The sequence below is a fragment of the Sciurus carolinensis genome, chromosome 2 (assembly GCF_902686445.1).
Source record: "Sciurus carolinensis chromosome 2, mSciCar1.2, whole genome shotgun sequence".
In the NCBI taxonomy this organism is placed as follows: Eukaryota; Metazoa; Chordata; class Mammalia; order Rodentia; family Sciuridae; genus Sciurus; species Sciurus carolinensis.
The window spans coordinates 562,884-572,356 of NC_062214.1; positions in this window are offsets into that span (position 1 = coordinate 562,884).

Sequence of the window (9,473 nt, forward strand, 5' to 3'; positions counted from 1 at the left end):
CTGGACCAGGGCTGTCTCTGTGCCAGTGTTTGCTGCTGCCTCAGACTTCCACAGAGGGCAGCTTGTGAGCAGCAGGGCTGTGCTGAACAGGGGGCGGGGGTCCCACTGGAGAAGCCCTGCCTTGCTCAGGGCCTCCTCCAGAGGGCATTCAAGCCAACCACTTCCTCCTGGCCCCTTCCCCAGCACCCTCTGCTCCCAGGCACCATGTTCTGGGACTGCACAGGTGAACCTCGCACACCCCTGGGTGGAAAGGCAAATGCTGCCAAACCCACTCTCAAGAGGGTGACTGCAGGAGGCAGAAGACATGCTTTGAAAGTGGGCACAGACCTGGTGGGGCATTGCTGGTGGCAGGGCCCCACTCTGAAGACCTGTTTTCCTGACCTAGAGCTTCTCTGCATTCACACATGTGCCATAAAAAAGCACTAACAAGCTCCTGGGCACAGGGGCACACGTCTGATCCCAGCAACTCGGGAGGGTGAGGCAGGAGGATCCAGCACTAGCAACTTAAACCCTGCTTCAAAATAAAAAATAAAAAGGAGGCTGGGGTCAGGGCCAGAGCTCAGTGGTAGAGCATATGCCCGTGTGCACAAGACCTTGGGTTCACTTCCAGCACTGCAAAAAAGATAAATACATAAAAAGTAAATAAAAAGGACTGGGGATGCAGCCCAGCGTTAAGGTGTTCCTCAGTTCAATCTCCAGTACCAAAAATACAAAAGCCCATGAATATGCTATGGCCTTGGTGTCCCCCCTCCCCAGAGTGTCTCCAGGCACCTCCAATTCAGTGGATCCAAGACAGAGCCACTGCTTTATTTCCTACCCTGAGTCCATTCCTCACTGTTGCCTGCTCTGAGGAGCACTAGCTGCCCAGCTCAGGCCACCTCCCCGCCACTGCCCCTTAGAGATGCACCCTGCTCTGCCTCCCTTGGGGGCTGAAATGATCTCTCCCTGCTCCAGCCTTCACACTCGCTACTGCCCATTCTCCATGCTGTGGTCTCTCCCTGTCACTCAAGTGCTGACCCTGCCAGGACTCCCCTCCCCTGTCTCCTTTTCTCTGGAGAGGGCTGTACCCTCGTCAGCAGCACCCTGTGGTACCTGTTACTCCTGACACTTGGGGTACACAGCTGCGGGATGTGAACGCATGAGAAGTGTTGGCTCTCTACTTGTTCCTACCACATGGACATCCCCTGAGGCCCCTCCAGCACAGGCCACCTGAGGTTGAGGACGCAGGCGTCGAGAACCAGGAGTGGGGAGCTACCTGCCCCACAGGCGCACCAGAGCCATAGAAGGCACTGAGGGAGGGTCCACTGCCTGGTTGGACCACAGTCTACTTGTCCGTGCTCTCCCAAAGGACTCCTAGGCTGTCACCAGGTTTTGGCTGCTGAATAAAGCTGGTGTAACCAACCGTGTGCAGGCTTTCGTGTGGCCATGATCTTCAACTCGTTGGAGTAAATGCCAAGGAAAGTGCTGTTGGATTGCAGGTTGAGGCCACCTGCCTTCCAGAGAGGCTGTGCCATGGTGCACCCCCACCGGAGGCAGAGGCCACCCGGTGGCACTCGCAGGAATGGGGCTTGTGGGTGATGGTGCCTTGCTGCGGGGCAGGGGGACTTGGATGGCGTGTCAGGGGTGCGGTGGGCTCCCGCTCAGCTCTGCTCTGCAGCCCCAGGGACCCTGCGGAGGCCTGTGTGTGCTGCTGTGCACACCTCTGGAAGGGCCTGTCATCTCTAGCCATGTTCGTTTTCTTATTGCTGATTTTCATTTTGCAGGTTTTTTGGTTTTGTTTTTAAACTTTTTTAAAAAGAAGATGGACACAATACCTTTATTTTATTTATGTGGTGATCAAACCCAGTGCCTCACACGTGCTAGGCACATGCCCTACCATTGAGCGATGACTTCAGCCAGATGTTTAATCTTGAGATGGGGTCTCCCTGCACTGCCAGGCTGACTTCAGACTCGTGATCAAATGATCCTCCTGCTTTTATTGTTGAGTTTTAGGAGATCTTTTTTTTTTTTTTTTTTTTTTTTAATTCATGTGTTTTGGATATTAGTACTTCATCAGCTATGTCTTTTGCAAGCATTTTCTTTCCATTTTCTTCCAGCTGTGGCTTGTCTTCTCATCCTCTTAACAACATCTTTCACAGGGAAAAATAAAGTCCCCCCCTTTTTTGTGCGATACTGGTAATCAAACTTATGTTCTTGCATTTGCTAGGCAAGCTCTGCCACTGAGCTAATCCCAACCCTCTTCTTGGAGCTTTCCAGTTTTGCATCTTACACGTGTAGCTCTTGATCCATCCTGAGTTACCTTGTGAAAAGTGAGGTCTCTGCCTACGTCCTCATCATCATGATTTTTGCATGTGCATGGCCACTTGTCCAGCACTCTGCTAAAAAGGAATCTTTTTTTCCCATTGCATTTCTTTTTACTCCTTTGTCAAAGATCCGTTGACTGTATTATGTGGCTCTGCTCCTGGAGTCCCTGTTCTACTTGTACTGGTTCAAGACATTCTTTTGCCACACTGTTTTGATCACTAGAGCTTTATATTAAGATTCAAAGTTGGGTAGCTTTTGTCCTCCGACTTTGTTCCAGGTCTTTTGTCTCTCTGTAAGCCTTATGGTCACTTTGTTTACTGGGATTGCCTTGAATCTATAGTTCAACATGAGTGCTTTATACATTTAAAAGTTAGTATACTAGCCAGGCACAGTGGTGCACACCTATAATCCCAGCAGCTCAGGAGACTGAGGCAGGAGGATCCCAAGTTCAGAACCAGCCTGGGCAACTTTGTGAGGTCCTAAGCAACTTAGCAAGACCCTATCTCAAAATTAAAAAAAAAAAAAATGGTGGCTGGGGGCAGGGGGGTGTGCTGGGAGTGTGGCTCAGTGGTTAAGTGCCCCTGGGTTCAATCCTTGGTACCAAAATAAAAGTTAGGATTCTAGCTATCAGTGATCAGTGCAGCTGCTTGCTTGAGTTTCCAAGTAAGTGTAAACACATTTAGTGGGTTGAGCAACTGGTCAGGAGATGGTGGCTCATGGTTCTGTACACACAAAAAAGTGGAATAGAGTTTCAGAGTGTATTACATGCAGTAAAGATGGTACTTTGGGAAACTTTTTTTTAATATATTTTTTAGTTGTTGATGGACCTTTATTTTATTCATCTATCTATGTGTGGTGCTGAGAATCGAACCCAGTGCCTCACAGATGCTAGGCAAGTGCTCTACCACTGAGTCACAACCCCAGCCCCCCCCCACTTTTTTTTTTTAAGAAAAAAAAAATTCTTTTAATTGTGAGATAGGGTCTTGCTAAATTGCCCAGGCTGGTCTAGACCTTAGGATCCTCCTGCCCTCAGTCTCCTGAGTCACTGGGTGACAGGTGGGTGTCACTGTACCTGGTTCAGGAAACTTTCATTGCAAATCCTAGTCCAAAAAGTGAAAAACATTCTTTTTTGGTGTATTTCCTCTTTCATTAAGCAGCATCTCTTCTTTGTCTGATTTATCTTGTGTTATTTGTTTCTGCCCTAAATTCTAGTTTGATGTTAATATTGCTATGCTGGCATTTATTTATTCGTTTTTGGTTGGTAGATGCCTTTCATGTTTTTTTCTTCTTTTATTTGTAACCACATTATGCCTTTGTCTTTTGTTTTATCTCTGATAAGTCACAAGTACTGTATTCTTTTCTTTTTTTCTTTGTTTTGTGGTCCTGGGGATCAAAACCCAGCACTTTACCACTGAACTACATCCCCAGCCCTGTTATAAATTTTTTTTCTATTTAATTTTGAGACAGGGTCTCAAAAAATTGTCCAGGCTGGCTTCGAATTTGGGAATCCTCCTGCCTCAGCTTCCTGAGTCCCTGGGATTATAGGCATACATCACTGTACCTGCCTTTTCTTTTTAAATCCATCTTGTGATGTTTAGACTTTTACTTGCAATTACTGGTTTATTTGGATGCATGTCTCTCATCAGGTAATTCCAATGGCTGAAGTATGTGTGCAGAATTTTCTTTCTTGTGAGCGTACTCCTGCTGGGGTAAACCCAGCGCTGCACGCCTGTTGGGCCAGCACTCTACCACGGAGCTGCACCTCTAGCCCAGGAATTTTCTTGACCTATGTTTTCTTCCAGGTTGACTCTGCCTTCTCTTTCCTTCCTTTCTTTCTATAGGGCTGATGACTCTTGATGCTCTTCTTTCATGTGATAGCTTTAAAATTTTCACAAAATTTGCCAGGTGTAGTGGCACATGCCTATTTAATAAACAGACAAATGAATAAATAAAATGTTCACAAAGTCTGTGGCATTCCGCCCACAAAACTTGAGGGTCTAATTCCTCTCCCCTTGGTTTAGGGCCAGCCTGGTGACTCACTTTTTTTTTTTTGGTACTGGGTATTAAACCCAGGTTGCACTGAGCCACATCACTAGTCCCTTTTATTTTGATTTTGATACAGGGTCTTAACTAAGTTGCATAGGGCCTCGCTAAGTTTCTGAGGCTGGCTTTGAACTTGTGAACCTCTGGCCTCAGCTTCCAGAGGTGTTGGGATTACAGGTGTGCACCAGCACACCTGGTCTGGCCACTCACTTTTGAGGACTAGAATGTAACAGCAGTCAGGTGGACTGGGAGAAGAAGGTGGAGTTTCTGCCCATCTTTTCTCCCCTCCCCACCATTTTGGCCCTCAGCTGCTATGTTGGGTGATCTTGTAGAAATGGAGATAGGTGCTCAAGGAGCCCTAGTTACCTCCAGCTGCAGAATCCACCTCTTCTGCCTGAGGATCCAGGTGTCATAAGACCAGCTAACATCTGAGTCTGTGCCTGTTGCTCTTGTGGGCATCCTAGAGGGTTGTTTTATGTCTAAGTTTTGGGTCACTTGTCACAGTCACACTGACTGGAACTTGCTGTCTTGATCACCTTTCCTTCTGAGCCCAGTTCCTGCTTATTGTTTGGTATGTGAGGGCTGGTCCTGGCAGGGGAGACCCGTGTGAGGGACTGCTCCGTGGGATGGGGCAGACCCTCTCTGTGTAGATGAGTTGTCATGGGGCAGTTCCACCTGTTCTGGGAGTCCAGGTTGGTTCTGTGTGCGGCTTCTGTTCATACATAGTGGGTATGTGCAGGTTGATTGCTGCCTCTGACCTGGGTGGACATCTTGCTTGGCAGGCAGGTGGGCTGCCCCAGGCCCTGTTAGCTCCACCTGGCTCCAGTTCCTGACCCCAGTAGGGATGGGGTGGGTGGCATCTTGGGCTCAAAACAGCCGCAGGACCACACCCACTTCCAGGGTGCCCCTGCGGCTGGCCTGCTGCACTCCGGGTGGTGTTCCTTCTTGGCATCCGGGGGAGCAGCCGCACACACCTGTGTGCATGCACAAATTGTGCTGGGGCAAAATGCATGTTGAGTGAAACACAGCACTCCAGTGGACTGTGGCTGAGGCTCAGCGATGGACAGGGAACTGTGGCCTCCACCAAGGTAGGGCGTTCCCTCCTCTGCCTTTTCAGCCACTCCCCCTCCACCACCATGACCTGGTTCACAGCTGCTCCTTAGCTTTGCATAGTGCAACCATGTATGGAAAATGTGTGTATGTTGTTGGGCGTGGTGGCCAGGCCTGCATCCCAGCTACTAAGGAGGCTGAGGCAGGAGTGAAACTTCCAAGCCAGACTGGTGACTTAGCAAGAATCTGTCTCAAAAAGTAAAAAGGGCTGGGGGGTAGCTCAGTGGCAGAGCACTCCTGGGTTCAATCCCCAGCACTACGAAAAAAGAAAAGGAAAGAGAAAGTGCAGGTGTGTTTTCATCTCCTTGGGCAGATGTGGTAAGAGTGCAGTTGCTGGGTCATGAGGTCAGTGATCATTTGACTTTTTTTTTTTTTTTTTTTGTGGTGCTGGGGATCGAATCCAGGGCCTTGTGCTTGCAAGGCAAGTACTCTACCGACTGAGCTATCTCCCCAGCCCATCATTTGACTTTGTCAGAAACTTCCAAGCTGGTTTCTGAGCTGCCTGCACCATCTACTGTACCCAGAGAGTCCCACTTCACCCAGGCCCACGCCTCGCCTCAGGAGCTCCGGCTTCTGTCTCCAAAGGACTTCATGTGGAGTGTCTTTTTGATCTTTTGATCATTTGTATATTTTCTCATGTGAAGTGTGTCTCAAATATTTTGTTAATTTTTAGAAACTGTGCTTTAATTTTTGAATTAAAAAATTGGAAACAATCTCAGGCCAGGGGTTTAGCTCAGTGGCAGAGCATGTCTAGCATAGCAAGGCCCTGGGTTCTGTCCCTAGCACCCAAAGAAACAGAACAAAGCAAAACAAAAAACCAAAACCTGCTCTCGATTCCTTAGGTATGTTTATTTCTCCTGTATTTTCTCCGTTTGTAGCTTACCTTTTCATTTTTATCGCTGATGCCTTTTGAAGTGCCAAAGTTCTGATATTGATTGCGACAATTTACCAATTTTTCTCAGTGCTTTCCATGTCCTTCAGAGATGGGGCCACCTCCCCAGGCTGTGAGTAGCTCTGGGTCTGCCCCTCCCGCTGGCTGCCCAGCTGACCCTTGAGCAGGGTGCAGGCTGGCCAGGCTCCTCCTGGAGCTTTGGCTCGGTGGTTCCAGCACTGTTTGTTGAAGACACCCTTCTGCTTGGGCCCTTGAGAAGATGCTGGCTGCACATGTGCATCCGGGCTGGCTCCTATGCACAAGACACTGGCAGCTCTGCTTTGTCCGCTCCCATGAGCTTGGGATCAGCTCTGCAGCCCGCACTGGCCACGAGTAGCCACACAGTTCTTCCTGTCCTCTGCACACTGGCTCACCCCAAGTCACAGCCACAGGCCCTGGAGGCGCCTGGTATGCACTGGGCCTGGCAGTGGAGCAGACACCCTGGAAGGTGACAGGCAGGTGTCACAGTGAGGGCTGGGGCCAGAGGCCAGGAGTATGGACTTGACCCTCTGGGCACCAGGAGCAAGCCACGTCTAGATGTCCAGGGAGGAGCAGCACACAGGGAGGCTGTGGGGGAAGGGAGGGTAAGCTGTGTCACCCACCTGACTTCCTCCTCTGGGCGTGTCACCCCTCAGAGCAGGAGGGGGGCAGGCTCTGCAGGACCAAGTGGCCCAGGACTTCAGAGTGGCCACCCCCAGCCCCATTTGGCTTGCAGCCATAGGCTGATGTGGTGGGACACTTCTTCCCACCCTTCTTCCTTGTCCTGAGTGTGGCCCCTCTGGAGAGTTGGCCACGGAGGAGGGCACTCAGAATGACAATGTAAGATGCCACCCAGGGCATGGGCCCTTGGGGACACCGCTGAGGCGACCTTAGGAGGGGTTGGATCTAGTCATGAGTCTGGTGGGGGTGGGGCAGTCCAGGCTGGACACTGTGGGTGGGGACTGGCTGGGAAGGGCAACCCCAGCCTCCATTCAGGACTGATGGGAGGCATGCAGGCAGCATTCAGTCTGGGCAGAATGCGGTTGGGTTGGAGGCCTGCAGAGACACTGAGGGGCAGGGCAAGGGGCAGCTGGGAGCACCTTGGGCCCAGGCCCTTCCTGGGCAATGCCTGTCTGAGCCCAGGAGGAGGGGCTCTGTGTCTTTCCCCGACTGAGCTAGGATCCCTGGGTGCTGGCAAGGTCTGGACCTGCCACACCCAGCCACCACACTCGTCACCTCATCACTCCTGAAGGACCTCTGCCAGAGCAGGAGGTCCTGGGGGGCAGGTGTTGGGTGCTGCTTTAGTGGGTCACAGCCAGCTACTGAGAGGAAGAGCCACCCTCAGGAAAGCTGGGCCCTGCCCCCAGACCACTGGGGACCTGAGCTGAGTCTCCCCAGCACTGGCAGAGGGCAAAGCCAGGCTAGGCACCTTTTGACTCTGAGGAGCAAATGATTCAGGAGGTGAAGTTGAGGGGGATGGGAACACGCTTTGTTTCTTTTTAATTTGATTTTTTTGCCATCCTGGGGGTTAAGCCCAGGGCCTCACATGGGCTGGCCAGGAGCTAGGCAGGTGCTCCATCACTGAGCTACACTCCCAGCACCCCCCACCTTCATTTTTTGGTACCAGGGATTGAAACCAGGGGCATTTAACCATCGAGTCACATCTTCAACCCTTTTTTATATTTTATTAGAGACAGGGTCTTGCTAAGTTGCTTAAGGCCTGGCTAAGTTGCTGAGGCTGGCTTTGAACTCACAGTTCTTCTGCCTCAGTCTCCCAAACTGTTGGGATTACAGGCGTGCACCACTGTGGCTGGCTTGTAGTTCCTTTGTGTGTGTGCAATATTGGATCACATACTTTGCCTGCTTTTCTCTTAGATTGGATATTTTTCTGAATTTATAGGATCTTTAAAATACATACCATACTTACCCGTGACATGAACCACAGTTGTTTCATTTCTGTGTGGTTGAACTTATCAGCAGTGTGCTGGTAGATGTTTAACAACTGGTTCTCTGAGAAGGAAAGGAATGTTGCATGGCGTCCCTCATGGTCTGCTTCAAGCACAGAGTCCCTGAGCCCTGAGTAGGGAGGAGCGGGCCCAACATGCTGGCGTAGGGGTGGGCTCTGCTTAGGAAGGCCAGTCCCACACCAGGCTACTGACTGGCAAACAGGTTCTGCCTGGTTTCTTTCAGGGCCCTGTGGTGACTGTGTTTTCTGTTTAAATCTCGCACCTGCCGCGATTTGTAGCAAGATCTTCCCCCTGCCATTTTTGTTTCAGAATGTGATCAGGTGTTACCTAGGCTTGAACAAGCGTCTTTCCCCATGGTCTGAAGTGCTGCCACTCTTCACAGGTGACACTGGTGTGCCAAGGGTTGGCTTCGGGGCTCTCCGTGGTGCCCTGAGACCTGCTGGTGCAGTTGTGCTCCATGCTCTTCCTTCACTGGTTTGCAGTGTCCTCTGACTCTTCTTTCTATTGATTTTCCTGCCTGTTCTTGTTTATGTTTTCCCAAATGAATCTTACATCCAGCCCGTCTACCATGCCCCATTTCCTCTTAGCACTTCATTGAAATTGCATTACATTCAGACAAATTTAGGAAGAATTGGAGTCTTCCTATAGGGTTACATCTCCCTGTGCAAGAATGGAGTCCTCCTGCTGACTCCAACAGCATTCCATGGAGTCTCCGGGAGTACCTGCAGGTCTTCCTGCACATTTCTCCAACTTCGTCTCTTGCTGCTCCTGTTCTGGAGTCTCTTTCTCATCCTCTTGCCTGATATGTCTGTGTTCAGAGGCTCCTGGTTGTTGGCACATGCCCAGCCAGAGAGCTTCTGCTGCCACTCAACCCAGTAGGATACTGGCTTTTGGACATGAATGTGCCTTATTGTTTGAGGGACCACAATGCTGCAGCAGCTATCAACTGCCATGTAACAAGCCACCCAACAGCTAGTGCTTAAGACCGCAATAGACATTTATGATCTTGCTGCAGGGAGGGACAAGATGTGCTTCTGGCCTGGCGTCTACTGAGGCTGTAGCCAGGCTGTTGGCTAGGGCTCATCTAGGGCTGGAGGTTGGCAGGAGCCTTTCTTCCTGACATGACTCCCCTCTGGGGA